Source organism: Lissotriton helveticus, chromosome 9 (assembly GCF_964261635.1).
Source record: "Lissotriton helveticus chromosome 9, aLisHel1.1, whole genome shotgun sequence".
NCBI classification, from domain to species: Eukaryota; Metazoa; Chordata; class Amphibia; order Caudata; family Salamandridae; genus Lissotriton; species Lissotriton helveticus.
Window position 1 is genome coordinate 1288177471 of NC_136070.1, and position 21099 is coordinate 1288198569.

General features: G+C 47.6%; 1 protein-coding gene across 1 annotated transcript in view; it reads left to right on the forward strand.

Annotated features, from left to right (window-relative positions):
- Positions 1-21099, forward strand: part of STAB1 (stabilin 1) — a 769578-nt gene that overhangs the window by 385821 nt on the left and 362658 nt on the right. The window lies entirely within an intron of this gene.

The window sequence follows — 21099 nt, forward strand, 5'->3', positions numbered from 1 at the left end:
GTGTATGTGTGTTTGATAGCCTTCTCCCCCACTAAATAACCTAATTTTAGTTATTTTCTTTGCCTGTCATTCAGTGTCACTATAATATCCTGCAGCACAAATTCTAAAACTCCCTGGCTTCATAATCAAGAAGAATCTAGGAACTGAGGGACACATTTATAACAGTGTTGTGTAGCTCTTGTGTCACACAAGGTGACGCAAGGGCAACACATCATGTAATGTGACGTAAGGGCAACGCATCAAGCATCTAGCAAGGTGATGCGGGGGCAACACAATTCTTGAGTCAGACTTACCAAGCCACGCCCAGAGACCTTGCGCGGTCCTACACTGCTTGGTAAATCTGGAATCACTGCGTTACGTTACTCTGCCCTGGGAAGGCGTTCCATGGGTGGAGCATGTGGCGTGTTCCCATGCATCCACCCACGGATTCTGGAGGATTCCCACATTTACCAAGACAAGTAAACCTGTGAATGTATCAAGATGGGACGCCTTCCCGAAAGAGGCACAATGAGGAGAAATAGCTTTATTTCGCCTTGTTTTTAGGTCTCGCCTAGCGCAGCACGAATGCGCTGCTCTAGGTGAGGGCCTCTTGGAATCACTTCCGATTTCCAAGAGACTTCTCCGTTTGGGTCTGCCTCCTCCCACACATCCCATTGGCCTTTGCATGTGGCTTTCAATAATGAAAGCACGCAAATGGCCAAAGACGGGTGCATGTCCCGCCTTTCCTCAAAACTTTCACTACCATGGCCTAGGGTTCTTGGGAGCGAGCAGCGGCGCGCATTGTGCAAGCTGCATTCCTTCCTGATCTTTATCTTGGCTTTTGCGGCAGCGTTTGTTTTTTTAACTTTAAAGCTGATTTATTGGAGTGCTTTACACCTCCTCCCACTTCCCATGTGTCCTCAGTAATCGGCAGATGGTGGACTGGCTGCGTCACTGATTCAGAGTCAATTTCCTGTCATCGCTGTGTTGAAGGCGGCCGTGCCCTTGCGTGCACCACTCACTGGCTTGTTTCACGAGGGGCGGGGAGGCCTACCACACCTTCCAGACGTCACAGACCACGTCCTAGCATGTTTGGTCGTGAACATGGTTCGACAAAGACTGCCCAGTGTGCACACCCAGTCGCTGTTCACTACGCGCGAAAACTGTGCCACCTCGATGGTGCCTACTCCCAGAAGGACCATGTCTCTAAGACTGCTGTCCTCCTAATAATAGTGCCTTCTCTTCAGTGTCTGTCTCCCCAAGCTCGTCTCTTCCACCCCCTGCACAAACATGCCTCCCTTACCCCCTTACGATCCTGCCTACCCTCCTCGCATACAATTCTATGCCCCCCAATGATTTCTACCCACCATGATTGCCGCCCCCCTCAAACCAGGGTATGCCTCCCCCCTCACCACCCCCATGAGTCTGCCTTCCCCTATCAAACCCTGTGAGTCTGCCTTCCTCCTCACCACCCCCGTGAGTCTGCCTTCCGCCCTCACCAGCCGTGAGTCTGCCTCCCCCACCAACCTGAGTCTGCCTCGACCCTGTGAATTTGCCCCCCTCCCAGTGACTTTGCTTTCTCCTTACCTCCATCAAGCCTGCCTTACGTTCCATTAACCCCCATGAGTCTGCTTTTACTGCAATCCCCTGTGAGTCAAATTGCCCATTTGCCCCACCCATGACCCCTGAAGACTGCCAGCTTACTTCCATTGAGACCGCCCTCTCCAGCGACTATCCATCCCAGGGGCTGACAAAATGCCACCCCTTAGACTGCATTCTCCGAGACTGCATCCGTGTTAGATGTAAAGCTCATGTTTTCATACTGTTTAACATCATCCTGCCGCTAATTGAAGCATACCGTGTTTTTTTATTGCTGTCTCACGTAATTTAGAGCCGATTAGCTAGCTATTTTTGCAAACCCAGTTTCAACCCAGGTGTGCAGACATAGTCAAATTTGCATACATACATTCTCAATGTCTGATTCACACAATCAGAATTTCTATTGAATGTGGACAATTTGGCAATATGGCGTAATGGCTAGAGCGTCGACTTCGAAGCTGTGAAACCTAGTTTGAGTCTCGGCAGGGACGCACAACATCCTGTGATTCTGGGCAAATCACTTAATCTCCCTGTGTCTAACAAAATGAATGTGTCTGTCTGTAAGGCAACAGGTGCTTCTGTAAAGCACTCCGATACATCCAGGTGTAGTTCCCGCTATATAAAACTACCTCCCTCCGCCCCCCACCCCAAAAAAACTGCACACTTTGGGTTAGGCATATGGTTGTGGTCATTATGGATGGGTCTGCCTGTAAGATTGGGTGTGTACCCTCAAATCCCCCTCCATCTACGTGTTTAATGACATATCATTCACAGCTAATTTACATTCTTGCCCTCCTCTTAGCACACACATTTCTGCATCAATGGTATCAACATAGGGCCTGTGACACTCCCAGTGTGCTTGCTATCAAGTTCCAAGCGAAACAAAAGGGGATGATGGACGGAGCGTTTGAGCAAATCAAACACTCACCCCCAGTCAACTGATCTGGGTTTAATCCACCACCATTCTTTAGCCCCCTCAGCCACCCTATTTCAGACATGGCTATATGCAAATCAGTCTGACCCTGTGCCTCATGGGAACAGTCCAGCCCGAACTGCCAAGCCATGTCTTCCATGGACCGGAAACAAGCATCCTGGGACCGGTTTCGGAAGACATGGCTTGGCAGTTCGGGCTGGACTGTTCCCATGAGGCACAAGGTCAGACTGATTTGCATATAGCCATGTCTGAAATGGGGTGGCTGAGTGGGCTAAAGAATGGTGATGGATTAAATCCAGATCAGTTGACTGGGGGTGAGTGTTTGATTTGCTCAAACGCTCCGTCCATCATCCCCTTTTGTATCGCTTTGTTCGCCCTAAGTGTGGCAGGGTATGCTCAGACGTGAGTCCCTTGCTCACTTGGCCACTGGATTCAAGATAGCCTGGCTGATGAGGATTATGAATCCGAAACCGGTCCCAGGATGCTTGTTTCCGGTCCATGGAAGACATGGCTTGGCAGTTCAGGCTGGACTGTTCCCATGAGGCACAGGGTCAGACTGATTTGCATATAGCCATGTCTGAAATGGGGTGGCTGAGTGGGCTAAAGAATGTTGATGGATTAAACCCAGATCAGTTGACTGGGGGTGAGTGTTTGATTTTCTCAAATTCTCCGTCCATCATCCCCTTTTGTATCGCTTTGCTATCAAGTTCCAGCACACACGTTTACCATCAGATCAAAGCAGGGCTTTAAGTGGGATGAAACATCTGGGGGGATCTCTCAAAGGGGCGTGGCCAATGTAATTCAAGGCGTGTTACACCACAACCTCTATTCAATGAATATGGGTACAACCCCGAGCTTGCCCCTGAGGGCAGAGTAAACCTGCATTACAAGATGTCCACAAGCTCTACACAACGTGCCGTGCTTTTTCTTGTTTCTCTCAGAGCTTCACTACGGAGCTACAGGGCTCAAATTGCTGGCGCACATTATTTACGAACAGGGCTGTATGTACGAGCCAACAATGGACCTATAAGATGCACCGGACTGTCACCTGCTTGTTTTGAGGAGATTCACTGAACTAGAATACATTTTTTACGTTAATGTCTTCTTGGTTTTGTATATAAAGATATATATAGTAACAAAAATGCTTATAAGTTATAACACTTGATTATTATAACTTTTGAACATGCTGCATAGTAACCCCAATCCTCTACAACATATCTTAGAGACATTGGCAAAACCAATATCTCTGGCTAAACAGTTATAAGGTCCCAAAGGCGAGACCTATTGACTATGCCAATGCTTGTTTCCTCTTCCTATGTGTGCTACATTCTGCACCACGCATAGAAGACGAAACACCTTGAAGGGTTGTTTTTTTTGCAGGAAGGAGTCACTTCCTGCACAGAAACCATCCCGCCTGCACCGCAGCCACCGTTGCACCATGACGCAGGGTGCCCGCGTTGGCACTAGGCTGAGTGCGCCAGCGTAGGTAGCGCAGGAAGGTACCATATCTTAGTAACCATGGCGCATTCCTGCTCTCTCTATTTGTCACTGCGCAATGCCGCACTCTGTCTGCTGCACTGCACCGCGTCAAATATCGCGGAATCTCGCCCAGGATGTTCTATGAGAGAACGTGCATATATAGTAGGGGAATCTAAACAATGCCGCAATGTAAAGATCCGGGGTTCTCAGACAGGGGTTTGTGTCAGTCGATTACTTGAAATTACTGAGTTTCTCAAATAACTCTTCCTGCCTGAGTTTTGTTTGTGCAGCAAAACATATCCTTTAATTTCATATTTATTTGGGGAAGAGCATAATCCACATTTCCTGTAATTACAAACTTTTCAGAAGATGCACGACGAGTTCAGATGTAACAAATTCACGCAGAGAATTGGTAGGATCCGCAGAGATCGAGGAAGCCCATGAGATCATTGCACCTGAGACTTTCCAATCAACAGTAACCAATCGAAGATCACCTCTGGTGGCCTGGACCCAAAGACCTTGAGTCAATGACTGTTGGACTTGCCTTCCAGTGCCTTCAAGAGAGGAAGCCTTAGATTGCCGAAGCCATTCAGCTCCGCAGAGCCCAGGCGCAGTAGCTTTGCTTCAGAGACTTTGAACAGCGGCTTAAGTTGTGTTTTTCCTGGAGTGAGGTACACTCTTTGTAGAGTTACTCCAGGCACAACACCTTTTCTGACCAGTTCATAAAAATGGGGTGCGGAGAACAAATCCAGAGCCAATATCTTTCCCAAATGTAGAGAACCCTTTTCTTGCTCCACCAAGACCAGCTGAACCTGAGCTTTATATGGTATTTAGAAGAACACTGGGGCATATTACCAAGCCTGGTGAAATGACATTATCACCGCTTTAGCTGCCGTTTTCGTCCGCTAAGCGGCGATGATATTATCGCCCTATTAGCAAGCTGTCGCTAACTGATGCATGTCGCTAATGACATGCAAAGTGGGCGTACCCAACCTGTTAGCGACCGAAAGCAGTCGCTAACGTCGCTATCACTTATTAGCAAGGCAGGCGTAGCGATGGAAATATTCAAGTAGTGAGGAAACGTCCTAACATTTGCAAATAGTTTGGAAAAATCAGGAATATACAATGAAAATAGAATTGGCATTAAAATACATTCCTGCTTAAGGACATTGAGCAATGTCTCCTTTTACTTAATTCCTTATCACCACCCATGCATATATGTCGCCAAGTGTTGTTGTGTAGATGTGTTTGTAACCAGAGAAGTCAACCTGCCCTCAACAAATCCGGTCAACTTTGTCATCAGCTGTAGAAAAGCAAAGTTAATAAAGGCAGAACTAATGGATTGACACCAGGAAATAATGTTGGTCCAGAATAGTATTTAACAATGTAATATTGTCTAAAAAAATGATTTTTCCCCAGTATCCAGACTGTTATTTTGGTGATATTCACGACTGCCCAGGATTGCAATTGCTCAAACACACATTTGCAAACTATTATGGGGCACATTTATAAAAAAAAGCAGGCAGCGCAGCCAGCCATCTTACTGCACTGCGCTGCGTGATAGGAAAGGGTAGGAATGCGCTGTATTTAGATGTAATAGAAATCAATCAATCCATCAGGATTTATAAAGCGCAACAGCGCACCCGTGAGGGTATCCAGGCGCTAAGGCATTGGCTGGTATGGGATCAGTTGAACAGCCAAGTCTCGAGTCCTTTCTTAAATTCCAGCTGGTAGGAATGAGGTTCAGGTGAAGGGGAGAGGTGTGGCGCAGCGGCCAGGCCGGCTAACTCTGGAGCACGGGGTCACAGTTCAATCGCCGGCAGCAGCTCAGCCCAGCACCATGTGACTCTGGACAATAGCTCGCTTAGTCTTCCCGACGGCCCCCAGAGCCTTTAGAACCTCAAGGCTGATTTGTTTGCGCTTTATTTATTTATTTATTTATTTTTGAGATTTATACAGCGCTTATAATTGCCCGTAGGCGTCTCGGCGCTAGAAACTTTGAATGTATTCCCGAGGTTAGGCCGGTAACTATTCTTGATCAAACAGCCAGGTCTTTATATTTCTGCGGAAATGCATCAGGGATGGGCTGTCTTTGATGGAGGCTGGCAGGGAATTCCATAATCTGGTAGCTGCCACAAGGAAGCGTCTATCGCCCCAGTTAACTGTTTTTGTTCGTGGTATTTGTAGGTTTTTAAGGTTGTTAGATCGGAGCGATCTTGTGGAGGATTGGTATCTGAGTTGGGATTTCAGGAAATGTGGGCCACAGTTGTGCAATGCTTTATAGAGTATGCACAGCGCTTTAAACTTGATCCTGTTTCGAATCTTGAGCCAATGCAGGTCCCTTATGGTCTCGGAGATTGGTGAGAACTTTGGGATTCCAGATAGGAGACGGGCTGCGGCATTCTGGATGGTGTGCATTTTGTTGGTCACTCTTGCTTGGGCGTTGATGAATAAGCCGTTACAGTAGTCAAGAGATGACAACACGAGGGCGCTTACCAGCGTCTTACCTGCTGAGGTTGGTAGAAACGGCATGATTTTCTTGATCAGCCTGAGTTTATGATGGGCTGTTGCTGCTATTTTATTTGAGTGGGCCATGAAATTTAATTTATCGTCAAAAATCACCCCCAGATTTCTGACGGTGATGGCTGGTGTAGGTGGTGTTCCGTGCGTAGGGGGCCACCAGGTGTTTGACTATTCGGGGGAGAGATGTCCAAATATGACGACCTCCGTTTTTTCAGCATTTAACTTTAGGCAGTTAGAGACCATCCACTCACCGATCGCCCGCATGCCCTCTTGGAAGTTTTCGGCTACCTTGTCTCCATTCCCGTTGATGGCCAACACAAGCTGGGTGTCATCCGCGTATGAGGTAAGGCTCATCCCATAGGCCTTGATGACAGAGGCCAGGTCCGACACGTAGATATTGAATAGTGTCGGACTGAGGGATGAGCCTTGAGGAACCCCACACGGTAGTGACAGCTTGTGCGATTGGAAGGGCCCCAGTGTGACCACCTGTGATCTACCGGCCAGGAAGGAGGCAAGCAGATTTCTAGTCATGTGGCGGATGCCCAGGTTTTCGGCACGGTCGACCAGGATCTTGTGGTCGACCGTGTCGAAGGCTGCCGACAGATCGAGCAATACGAGTATTGCTGTACCTCCTTGGTCCCGTATCACTCTTATGTCCTCTGTAGCTTTTATTAAGGCAGTTTCGGTTCCATGGAACTTGCGGAAACCAAATTGAGTGTTGTCCAATCGTTGATGTTTTTCTATGAACTCCGAGAGTTGTAAGTTCATAGCCTTTTCCACTACCTTGGCTAAAAAGGGAAGACTTGCTATGGGGCGGTAGTTTTTTGGTTGGTCCTTGTCTAGATTAGCTTTCTTAAGTAAGGGTTTGACCAAGGTGTTTTTAAGGGAGTCTGGGTATATCCCAGTTCTGAACATTGTATTGCAGATTGATACAATGTCAGAGGAGAGATAGTCCATGATCGGACGAATGACTTTTAGAGGACAGGGATCTAATGCTGAGCCTGATTTGATTGTGGCCGTTATTTCCTTGATTTGTGTTTCTCCAAGGTCTGAGAACTGAGATAGTTCGATATTATTGATCCCGTTGTTAGATGTGGGGGAGCTGATTACTGTTTTTGTGGAGAATGCTTGATATATATCATTCACCTTTGTGAAAAAGAAATCAGCCAGAGAATCACAAAAGACTTGGGATTGTGGAGGATTCAGGTCCGGTGCGTTTCCCGTTAAGACCTTAGTTATCTCAAAAAGTTTTTTACTTGAGTTTTTAGCAGAATTGATTTGTTCAGTGAAATAGGATTTTTTTGTCTCGACAATAAGAGCTTTGTATTGTCCGAGTGCTTCCTTATAACTGGTCTTGCTTTCAGCGCTGTAGGATCTGCGCCAGTGTCTCTCTCTGTTTCTACAGAATTGCCTCTTAATACGGAGCTCCTCTGTAAACCATGGGGCTGATGGCGTTGTTCTATTACTAGAGAGTTTTTTGGTTGGGGCTAAGGAGTGGGTGGCGGTACCTATCCACTCCTGAAATTGTCGGGTGGCCAAGTTTGGATCAAATGTTGACTCAGGACGGGTTTTTCCAAGTAAGGTCGTTAGCTCAGCGTGATCGATGTCCTTCCAAACTTTGATGGTTTGTGGTTTCAGTACAGAGAGGGATCTGAGTCTATTTAATGTGACTGATATTTTTATTAAAATGGCGAAGTGGTCGGTCCATGGCATTGGTAAGGTATCTATTATATTAACGCCTTGCATATTAGTAAAGATGCCATCTAACGTGTGACCGGCTATATGGGTGGGGGTGGTTACCAGTTGCCGAAGACTCATGGTGTGCATGTCTGATATCAAGGCACAGGTGTCTTTGTCAGATGTATTCTCAAGATGGAAGTTCAAGTCGCCCAATAATGTAAATAAGTCTTCCAGCGATGGAGCTTCTAGTATTGCACCCAGATTTGCTAGAAAGTTGGTACGAGGGCCTGGTGGTCGGTATAGGAGGATGCCTTTAAAATGAAACGTTGGGGTGAGTTTAAGATCGAAAAGAAGGGCTTCGCAGGAGGTGGAGTGGATGTAAGATATTCTGACCGTTATGTGGTCGCGGGCGATGACGGCTAGTCCTCCTCCGCGCTGCCCCACTCTATCTAAGCGATAGGCGTTATAGGCTGGGGGGGTCGCAACTGCCATGTCAGGATCGGATGCTCCATCCGTCCATGTCTCCGTGAGAAAAAGACAATCAAGGTTGTTATTGATGATAAGATCGTGTATTTCTTGCCGGTGCTTCACAAGGGATCGTGCATTAATTAGTGCAGCGATGATGTCGGTAGACATAGATGCAGTGACAGCATGCGTTTTGATTTTTTCATTAGTTATCTGTAACTTAACGTTGCAGTGAGGACATGTAAATTTTGTGGTATCTGACCATAGGTGTGGATTGTATTGCGCGCAGTCGGTGTTAGGCGTGCATAATGCCATCAATGTGGATTTGGGGTAGATGTGGGGAGCCAGTCGCGGGGATTGATCAGGGGTTCTGGCCCTTGGCCCGGTCTCGGCACGGACGAGCACAGACGAGCTTGCCTTATGCGCGCCCTCGGTGTGCAATCGTTGCGCCCGCTGCGCTTCCGGAACATGCACATATTTGTAGGGAGGGAACAATGCAAGGGGCGTGGCCTTGAAGTGGGCGTGTCCCAGTCAGGGAGAGGGGAATGAAGTTGGCGGGAAAACGGCGACTTTGCCCTTACCAGTGCTAGTTTTTAAGCAGGAAGGGGTGCCTGCACACTGTAGTTGTGTGACAGGGAAGGTGAGTGATTTAAAAAACAAAGTGAAATTTTACAGTTTTTAAAACAAGTTATGCTCAGTTTTCCTTGCTACTCCCGGCTGTGCCTCAGGAGGGTTCAAAAGTTATCTAAAGCACTCGGCCAGTCTGAGTCATGTCTTCTCCTGTCAGATACCTTCTGACAGTGATGAGTTTTTGGATACCGAGGCAGTAGCCTCATTACTCCATATTCATTTAGAATTTTGTAGTCGCTGTTTAGGTTGTCTTATTGGTGTGTGACGCTTTGTCACAGTTGAGGTTGTATCACATGGTCAGCTCAGTGATGGGCCGCTGGTAGCGGTCAGAAGAGTTTGCAGATATGTCAGCATGTTTCCTCAGAGAGTTTCGTCTTTGTCCGTCTAGAACCTTCTGTTAGTGTTGAGGTTTGGGTGCTTGCCGAGGCTATCATGCCATCGGGGCAGCGGTGAGTTATGCGTATCTGCCGGCGTTTGCCTTCAGGCAGTGATGAGTTTTTGGATGATGCGTTGCTGGTTCAGTTTCGCAAGGTTAGCGCTTCAATGGGACACGGGTAGCGGTCAAATGGGTTTGTAGAGATATCTGCAAGTTTCCGGATCAGTGGGTTTTCTTTTTGTTCCAGTCCATTGTAGAATTTCCTGTTGAGTTTGAGGAGATGATCGTCCAACATCTCAATGCCCCAGTCTCTGAGGAGGTCTGCTGTTCGTGTGAACATAGGTGCACCTGCTGCAATCCGTAAGGCCTTGTTCTGTAGTCTCTGCAGGTCTTCCCGAAGCTGCGGGCGGCAGCCACTCCAAACTGGTGAAGCGTATGTCATAGTTGGTCGAATTATTGCAGTGACTACTCGCACCTTGCTCTGCATGGGCATCGACTTAGTCTTCAGGAGTGGGTATAATGCAGCCAGTTTGGATGCTGCTTTCTGGCAGGTCTTCTCGACGTGGTTTCTCCAGCTGAGTTTAGAGTCCAGAGTCACCCCCAGGTAGGAGCTGCTGTTTTCCCATTTGACCTCGTCCCCATTGAGGAGGATCTGTGGGTGTTTCCTGTTCCGCTTCCTGGTAAATAATGTTGCAGTGGTTTTGCCTGTGTTCAAGGTGATCTGCCAGTCGCTGTACCATTCGGAGAGTCTGCAGAGCGATGTCTCAAGGTTCTTAGCCACTTCTTTGTCGCTGAAGGATTGAGAGATGACTGCAACATCATCTGCGTAAAGGGCAAGATCAGTCTTCTTTAGGTCCGTGGGGATGTCGTTTGTGAATATGTTGAAGAGGAATGGACCTAGGATTGATCCCTGAGGCACTCCAGCAAGAATTGGGCGTGGCGATGAGCATTCTTCTCGCACTGCCACGTGAAAGGTCCGTTTTGTCAGGTAGCTGGACAGTAGCTTGACCAGGTAGCTGGGAAAGTAGCTTGACCAGGTAGCTGGGAAGTAGCTTGACCAGGTAGCTGGGAAATCTAAAGCACTAGTAGTCAGCGCGTCTTTTATAACTTTGAAGGAGGGGCGTGGCCTCGAAGTGGGCGTGTCCCAGTCAGGGAGGGGGAATGAAGTTGGCGGGAAAATTGCGATTTTGCCCTTACCAGTGCTCGTTTTTCAGCAGGAAGGGGTGCCTGCACACTGTAGTTGTGTGACAGGGAAGGTGAGTGATTTAAAAAACAAAGTGAAATTTTACAGTTTTTACAAATGCCGGGTTATTTATTTTTATGGTTGTTCCAGGTTTTTGCAGCGAGGTAGGGGAAGGAGTGTCCTAAACAATTGCTCTGGCAGATGTGGGGAGTGTGAGCGAGGGAGAGGGAAGCGGAGCGCAGGGGTCTGGATGGAAGGTGGAAGTTCAGGCGGTGGTTGATGTACGCTCGTCCATGGTTGTGCTCGGCTCTGTTATCGTGGCTCAGCATCTGGAATTGATATCTCTCCTCAATCGGGAGCCAGTGGAGCTTGTTGAGGAGGGGGGCGATGGGGGCCCGTTTAGAGAGGTCGAGGATGAGTCTGGCCGCTGGGTTCTGTGTGGTCTGCAGTCTCTTTAGGAGGTGAGTGGTGATTCCTACGTAGAGTACATTGCTGTAGCCCAGATGGCTGGTGACTATGGCTTGAGTGACGGTTCATCTGGTGTGGACCGGGAGCCATTTTAAGATCTTACGGAGCGAGTGAAGAGTGAGGAAGCAAGCGGCGGATGCTGCATTGATCTGTTTTTTCATGGTGAGCTTGCTGTCCAGGCAAGAAGACGCGAGGAAAAATACAGAGGAAAAAACATGGAGAAAGAAAGATTTTTTCCCTTGTTACGCCTCCCAGGGGGATGCGTAGCGTTCTGATGCATTCCCAGGTCTACCACTAACGGAAAATCTGGGAATGGGCCAAGATCCACGGGTGGATTCATGGGAGCCCCCACGCTGCACCCATGGAGCACCTCTCTGGCGCAGAGGAGTGCTCCTCTCCTCTCCAACTCCCCTCCTTGGGGAGAGGAGTTGGCCTAACGGCTAGGGCGGTCGACCTTGAATCTTGGGAACTGGGTTAGAGTCTCGGCAATGACGCTGAACATCCCGTGATTCTGGGCAAATCACTAAATCTCCCTGTGCCTAATCACAAAAATGAATGTGTCCTCATGTACTGCAACTGGTGCTGTGTAAAGCGCTCTGATACCTGATACTGGGTCAAGTTCACGCTATATAGAACTCTGTAAAAAAAAAAGAGAGAGAAACGCGAGGGCGTACGCTGCTGTGCATTACTCTGGATTTAGCAAGCCCCCCAGGGCCTTGTACGGTGGCCTTGCATGGCTTGGTAAATCTAACTTAAAGAGTGGCATGGCCCTTGCACCCCCTAGTGTGGCGCATGAGGGAAGTAACTCATTGGTAAGTCTGGCCCTTTGTTATCCACTGCAGCGATTAAAGCTATCTGGTGGTAAATCTGCAACTATCCCTTGCTGGCCTTTGTCGTCAGAAGGAAGTCAAATGGAGCTGTGCCGGGTATGAGGAATAACGTTGATATTAAAGCAGGGGGCGTGGCCAGCAGCATGGCCGGCTAAGACATGTTTCCACTGAGCTCCCGATGAGCTGCAACTGAATCCGACATTCCAAGCAGTCCTACTGCGCCACACTTACGAAACGAGGTCGATAGTGCCCCAGGACCACGTACCTGTCAGGCAGCCGCCGAAGAAGTAGCCGATATTGGAAGAAATCCGGCCCGATAACACCCGGTCTGAAGGCCTGGCGATGACAAGATGGCGGCTGCGGCAGCCGAAACACTCGGATCAAGGTAGTCGCAGTGGATAGGCGGACGGAGCCGGAGCCCAACAGAGGCCCCAGAACACATCGCGCTGGGCAATGGAGGAGGACCCAGTCTTGTCCGAGGGGAAGGCCAGGACAGAATCGCCGCCCCGCAGCAGGTGCAAGACTAGTGAGTACCCCGGCGGCCCGCAGGAGACCACCCTCCTTGAGCAGATCCCCGCCAAGGGTGCGGGACGCAGTGGCCTGGGAGACCGCGTGACGCCAGAGGTGGAGGCCTATACCGGTAGGGTAGGATCCGGGACTCGACCGGACTAACATCACTCAGGGGCCGTATGCGGGAGCGCAGAGCTAGAGTCACGGAGCTAACTGAACTATAAGGGAGACGCAGACACTCAAGTCCTCTACACCATCCGGCACCCTACATAGGCCCTCTAATAGAAGGCACGACACGTTAGTCACACACTAACGCACGGGCTGGGGGAGGAAACCCACGAGACAGACACCAATATGGCACTGTACATGGCTGGCGGAATTAAACAAACGAACAGGCTACCAGCGGTGGGACGACATAGGTATCTCCACCCTGGGAGACATTGTGGCCAAGGGGGAGTTGAAATCGTTCGCAGTGCTAAAATCAGAGTTCTGTTTGCATCCCTCACAGCTCTACAAGTACGCAAGACTAAGACATGCCTGGGGGGCCCAAAATATTAGGACTGAGGAACTTGTGGACTTTGCCCCACTGGAAGGAAGACTCTTACAGGAACACATTCAGCGGAAAGCGGTATCTCTTACATATAAAACCCTAATGAATAATATGCTGGGCGATCTGACCAAGCTTAGATAGATGTGGGAAGCAGACATGGGAGACATGGAAGACATAGACTGGGAAGTGGTGTTAACGCATCCCAGAGTGGTGGCTGTTAAATCCCGACTGCGCCTAATCCAATTTAATATTTTACACAGAACCTACTTTGATAGAGTACGGCTCCATAGGATGGGGAGGTCAGAAGATGCAAGGTGTCTAAGATGCCAGGACCCACAGGGGGACTTTTTCCACATCTTGTGGGCATGCAGTAAAATACAAGACTACTGTATGGACGCCATTACAGACTTTCTCCGCGCTACCAGAAGGAGGGAACGGCTGCTGCTGCTTAAGGCAAGGACTGTCAACCAGCACCTCGCGGAACCCGCTCCGCGGGTCCCGCTTCGCTGTCCTCTGCCCATTCAAAGCTTGGCCCCTGCAGGGTGAGTGCGCGAGCGACAGGGCTGCGAGCGTGGGACCGGGACTCACTCTCCCAGGAGTCCCGGCAACCCAGAGGCCAAGTCACCTGGCCCGCTCTCCCTGACCGCCCCGCCCTGCAATACCATCATTTCCATTGACGCCTATAAAAAGCGACGAACACCGCTGCGCGGGAGCGCGCGGGAGTGCCCGGGGCTAAGCCCGGGCAAAGGGCGGGCCCTCTGTGGCCCTCAGAGGCCTGAGGAGCCTGGGCCTGGGCTTGAACCCCTGCCCGATTCACTCCAGCCAAAAGGAACAAGGTGCTCACGGTAACCGTAAGCCGGTAGTTTATTTCCATACTATTTGTACTGACTAGGTTATTTCATCATCTATATAGGGGTGCCATGAACTGCCGGGAAACCAGAAGCATGGCCGCAGCAGGTACTAAAAAACTAACTGGGACCCTAGACGATTTTATCGTCCGCACCAATGCACTAATCGACCAGGGAATAATATTAATGGACAGGAGAGTATCCCAGGATCTAGCTAATGCCAGGAGATCTTCGTTGGGCCTTATTGCCCAGGCACACACTCCCAACATTAACTCCCGGCATATCCATAACTCAGCTGATCACACTGAGGCCGATAAGGAACTAGATTTTGCAAATTCACAACTGGATTTAGAAGCTACCCCCAATCTCAACATTCTGACAGAGAGTGGATTAAACGCCACTGAGCTAGATAACTTTCCCGTGGTAACTAATACAAATCAAAGGGGTTTGATAGAAGGGGCAATCCCGAAACGAAAGGCAAATAACTCTACCACCCCCAAAGGGAAAAAAGCTAAAATAGCGCAAACTGTTCGACTTCAACAACCCTCTATTGTAGATCCGGGTATTGTTTGCAATAATTTGCTAGTTTCCTCCAATGATACAGGCGGGGTGAATCCCACAAACTTTGGCTTACCGATTAGTCTTCCAGACGATACCATCCTAGATAGCAGCCTGGAGGAAATTCTGGAACTCACTGGGGAAGTCACCAATCTAGCTATACAGAATCAAGATGGCCATGGGCAGGATATGGTTAATAATATAATCTTTAACACGATTAAAAGCCTTCTGGAACCCATAGAAGTTAGACTACGCGGCTTGGAGACCATCCTGATGAATATCCATAAGGAGATAAGCGCTCCATGCTTCTCTATGAATGCCAAGACATCTCATGCTGCGAGTATAGCTAACAAGTCATCCTTGGGTAACAACGTCACTGCGTCTAAAACTAATCCTCCAAAAGACCCTAGTAGTACTCTAAACCAGGGAGGCACGAAAGCAAAGACCCCTGTTCCCAATTTACAGGTGAATACATCTAATGCTAATCAAACCCCCAAAGCCACTAAAGAAATCCCTCAAGCTACTAAACAAACCACCCAAGTTACATCAAGTGTTCCCACTTCAGTAACCCTAAATCCCGATCAGGCCCCGCGAACTAAGGCTGCGACTCGCAGAAACATTCATCTTCCACCAGACGCTTGTCCTTTTGTAGTGATTCTTACTGGAGTCACTGAAATTCCCCCATCGGAAGTAGAATCTCATCAGGCCCTTAAAAATAAGGTGTGTCATTGGCTCACTAAAAACCATCCCCTCCCGCCTAACATTCCTAGTAAAATTCTAATGGTAGAAAGAACTCCATGGGTGGGCGGGAATAGAAAAAATCTGCAAGGGGATTGTGTTGTGGTGACTTTTGAGAATACTCAGGTTGTAGAACACATATGTAGTAGAGCACCTAGACATCAAGCTAGCACCGTTATGGCTAGGCCCCTTTCGTATTTCTATCTACCAGGGAATCATACAGACAAAAGATGGAGCTGGCTAAGGGGTCCACACGATCCAAAACCTAGACAGAGGTTTACCAACCCATGGGAGGAACAATCATACGGATGGGAGGAGGAGGGCGATGTGGGCTGGAATCTAGTGAGGAGAAGAAGAGGCAGACCACTCCAAGGAGGTTATGCGGTAGGGCCCCAAAATAGTTACCCACAACAGTATTATCAGACTGCAAATGGGCAAGATAACTATTTTGACTTCCCAATTGTTAACCGTTATGAGTGCTTGTCAACCACGGACTGGGTTGACTGACATACACAGGGTTCACTAGGTGGTCAGCGGCGCCATAACTCCCAGACTCCTATGTTGAGAGAAGATAGCATCGTGGATCTGCAGACGATTAATTCAACTCTCTCTCCCGATAATTGCTTGGAAGCTGCTGAGGTTAGAGGAGTGCATAACCTGCATAACTCTAATAAACCACTTTGTAAATTCCTCACATGGAATATAGCGGGTATTACTGCTAAGGCCTCAGATCCTAGCTGGCAAGGGTTTGTTAAACAACACGACATAGTGGCACTTCAAGAAACGTGGGACACGTCAACCTGTTTCTCATTAGATGGTTTTCACAGTTTTTTAACCCCAGCCGTATCAGGTGCGAGAGGGAGACCCAAGGGGGGGCTTCTCACATTATTCTCACTGAATCTGGCTGGGTCTTTTAAAAAAATAGAACCTGCTCCCAGGAACACGTTGATAATTGAGTGGGCTATTTCGGACCATCAATCCTTTTTAATTATTAATTTTTATAATTCCAGGGATGGTTCTTTTGTAAACGAGTATTTGTCTGCTCTGTTAGATTTTTTGTCAGTCTATAGACACAATTGCACTTCCGTCCCAGAGATGGTTATCCTGGGCGATTTTAACATTCACCCCTGTGATGGGGACTGTTACAATGACAGGTACGGAGGATCATTGGTTGAAGGGATCCCCCATTTTGAACACACTAAGGAGGGGGAGGGGCTTGAGAGCTTTCTGGCCACTTTAAATCTATTTGAATTGGGTTTTGGTACAAATGAAATCAGACCACCCACATTCATTGGGAGAGATGCTAATACCATCATTGATTACATTTTTGTTTCACCAGGGGTGTTAGCTAGGGCTTGCGAATATTGTGTGGTGTCCGCTGTCTTCAGCGACCACAACCCTGTTTTGCTGACCTTGGACCTGGATTGCTCCATGACCGAGAGGGAAACAGGGGTGGTAGCCCGAAGGGATCTCACCTCTAAAGAGCAGGGGAGGAGGATTAAGTGGGAGAAGATTGTCCCCGAAAATTTCTTCCAAATACTAGCCCAGGAAACAGAGGCAAAGATGGCAGTTTGCCTTGATCCTACTTCCTTGGGGTCTGAGGTAGTGGCCGCTTACACTGAGATATGTTCAAGCATCTCCAAGAATTTGGAGTCCAGGAATGGCCCGCAAGGTAATAAGCATTTACATAGATGGTTCGATAGGGAATGTTCAAAAAAACATAACGCCCTATTGAAAGCACTCAAACAGAGACCCAGAGACAGGACTCTAGTGGCAAGTCTTCGGCAGGGTTATAAATCTGCACTTGCCAAACGCAAGACTCAGATTAAGGAGGAGGCCTGGGAGAGTTTACTGTCCGTAAATATACTGAGAGACAGTAGGAAATTTTGGGCCATCATTAATCAGCCCTTCTTTACTGAGGATGGGAAATCAGATATGGATTGCGTGATCGAAGACGAAAGATGGCTTAATCATTTCAAACAAATCTATGAAACTGAGGTTTCATTTCCGTCAGTTAGTGTCCCTTCGCGGAATATCATGACCATGGATTTTAACATTTGTGAGGTTGAAAAGGCCATTAAAGACACAAGTAAACATAAGGCACCGGGACCTGATGGGGTACCTGCTGATCTCTACATGCAGTATCCCAAATTCTGGTCCAAAATATTGACCAATGTTTTTAATGCGATACCTTCGGCAGGCTTTCCCCCTTCTTGGTCCACCTCTATAATTGTTCAGATTTTTAAGAAGGGGAACAGGGGGGACCCGGCTTGCTACAGGCCAATCTCCTTGCTTGACTCTGCTGTTAAAATCTTAGGCAGAGTCATTCTACAAAGACTCGGGGATTGGCTTGATGGGAGTGGGGTCCTCTCTGACCTTCAGTATGGTTTTAGAGCTCACAGGGGGACCATGAACCAATGTTTAAACCTCCACCTCATTATTAGTAAATACACTGTGGTGAAGGAGGGGCATTTATATCTTGGGTTTATGGACTTATCCTCCGCTTTTGATTTGGTTAATCGCTCTAAACTTTGGCTTATTTTGCGGGATTTGGGTTTGGACACTACTTTGGTGAATTTTTTACATGACCTCCACCAGAATTTGTTTGCTTCCGTTAGGGTTACAAGGGAAGGTAGGTGTACTGAAAAATTTAGATCAGGGAGAGGGGTCAGACAGGGTTGCATCCTGGCCCCTCTTCTATTCACACTCTACATTAACTCCCTCGGTAAATCACTCAATTTAGCCACCATGGACGTCCCGCGTATGGGAGGGTCCCCCATCCCGGTCCTCCTGTACGCGGATGACGCCGTCCTAATAGCCCGTACAGGCATTGGCCTGCAAAAATTGTTAGACCATTTCGGATCATTCATGGAATCTTTAGATTTAAAGATCAATACACTAAAATCCCATGTCATGGTCACTGGCGCACGTAGGAAAAGCCTGAAGATTAAAACTTTTAGTTGCAATGAATCACGAATCTCTAGGGTACCTTTCTTTTGTTATTTAGGTGTCACCTTTGACGAAAAAGGATCCTGGGGACCTCAACTAAAATTGAAGGCCAACGTAGTTGCAAGATCTACTACAGGACTCATGAGCTTTTCCAAAAAATTAGGTTCTAGGCCCATGGAGGCCATGATCCGTATCTACAAATCCAAGTGCCTGGCTATTGCATCCTATGGGGCTGACATCTGGGGCTATGCTCCCTCTCAAGGCATTCAAATTGTAGAAAATAATTTTATACGAACCTTGTTGTCACTCCCAAAGTCATCGCCTACATATTCCATTCATAGTGAAGTCGGCCTGGGCCACATTACTGACCTTCTAAAAATGGCCCCCCTGCTATGCTGGGTGAAAACCTGGACAAACGAGGAGATCACGTTGAACCATCTCATTCTCAAAGACTGTTTGGCCCTGGACAAAGCGGGCAGTATTCCCTGGCTAGCGTATGTTAGAGCGGCATGCGTGAAGCTAGGGCGCCCGGATATGTACTCTTCTCCACAGGGCCTCAAGAACGAAGATGTAGGGTGGGTTAAGTTGCATCTCCGGAATTTGCTGGAGTTAGATAGGGAAGAGGTTGAACTCAACAAACCCATGGTGAGAACAATATATCAACTTTCTACCTCCTCAGCCATGGAACCTTATCTAAAATTTGTGACCAAACCATACCACCGTTTTCTTTTATTGAGATTTAGGTTCAATCTTATCCATCTAGTGCTGGGTTCTAACATAAAGTGGGGGACCCTTGAAAATACCCCACCTTGCACTTGTGATAGCTTCTCAAATCAGGATACAGTCCACTTTGTGATGTTTTGCGAACACTATCTGGAGCCCCGGAAAAAGTTTTTATATCCCATTTTGAAGGAACTTAATTTTGTCCAAGTAAGGCCCGCACTTTTACACCTGCAAATGTTGAACTCTGTGCAGGTCACATATGGTGTAGCCAGTTTTTTGGTGGCGGCTGCCCGATTAAATAAAACAAGACTCACCCAGACAAATATACATCCTGGTTGACATTTCGTCAACTTTATTCTGGGACATCGCATAAGGATCATTGGGACATGGAGGCGCTTGTCTTGTCTTTTTCTGGACCTTTTCTTATAGTGAACCTGTTTTGTATTCAAACTTTTTAAAAAATAATAACAAAAAAACCTCTTTTAAAAAACCTCTTTTAATGAATCATTTTAGGAACTGCAACATGTGTATAGTTTGTTTAATTGCCTATCTTAATCTATTTGTATAGTTTTTATTTTAAAAATGAATTGTGTATTGCTTTTATGGTTTTGATTAACCGAATAAAGATATTTGACTGACTGACTGACAAGACTACTGGTCTGACATTTTTACGGAGTTGAGTGCAGTGCTGGAGAGCCCAGTCCAATCTGACCCCAAGTTGGCCCTCTTAGGCATGACAAACAATGTGGATTTGACACATCCCCTGCTGACCTTTCTGGTGTTAGCACTAGTGGTGGCCAAGAGAGACATAGCAAAAAACTGGGAAGCACCAGATGTACCGACGTTAGACGAATGGAGAAGGGGATTAGACTTATATATGGCAGCCGAGAGAGTCACGTATAAAGCAAGGGGGTGCCTGAGGAAGTTCCGTAAGGTTTGGGGGAAATGGAGACACCATCATGGACTGGATGTGGGGTTGCAAGGGTGAGGTGAACGGTGATACACGGCCTGCCACAATGGGATCGCTTTCGGGGTTACAATGTCTGTGGAGGAGGGAAACCTACACTACGATCCAATGGCCTTTCATCTGGAATGTTCTTAATTAAACCCGGGTTGTGATATGAGGGGTGGAGAGGGAGGGAGGTAAGGGTGTGTGCGCTGCTAATGACATGATTGTAATGTTCAGTAATAATAAAATGCAAATTAAAAATAAATAAAAACATTTAAAAAACCGTTGATATTAAAGCAATACGTAAATAAGGGCAGGAATATTTCCCCCAGACTCGTTGCATCCTCCTTGTAAAGTGTCAAAGGCATGTCGCCTGGGCTCGTGCTTTTGAATATGTTGAATTAGAGACATTCCCAATGATGGGTTTGGAGGTAAGTTAAGTGGAAATATAAGAGCACAAAGATGGAAGAGGCGCACCTGGGGGATGCGTAATAGGCATCTTAAGTACTAAAATCAACCCAGGTATGTTCCGGCTTTGGAGAGGTGGTCTCAGCAGTAACAACACTTGTAATTATACCACGAAGGAGCCGAAATATACGTCATTTCCGGTCTTTAGAGGTGTTAGTGAACCAGAACCACCGTTTATTTTCCTGCTGTCTTCTCTGCTTCCGTCAGTCTTTCACCAGGCACTAAGTGGAATTGTCGTTTTCTTATAAGATTAGATTAATTAGGATAATTGAGCAGAATTAATTAAGCAAATTGTTGTTTCATTTTTTACTTGAAAGGGTGACAAACGTAGCAGTGCCTCATTTTGTGAGAACACGCATGCACAAACCCGTCAACCCGCCACCACCATTCTGGACCACAGATACCGCTTGTTAGAAATGGGGATTTCTGGTTGGCTAAGGCTTGCGCCAAAGCCAGTCAGAAACCATCACTCTAGTCAGGGCAAGGGAGTCACACGCCAAGATAACCCCTGCTCATCCCCTTGGTAGCTTGGCACGAGCAGTCAGGCTATCCACCAAGTCACATACAAAAGCAAAAAGTTTAGGGGTGAACCTGCCAGAAGGGCCAAGTCCAACACAACCCCCTTCCAGCCAAAACGCAGGGTAGACCAATCACCACCGT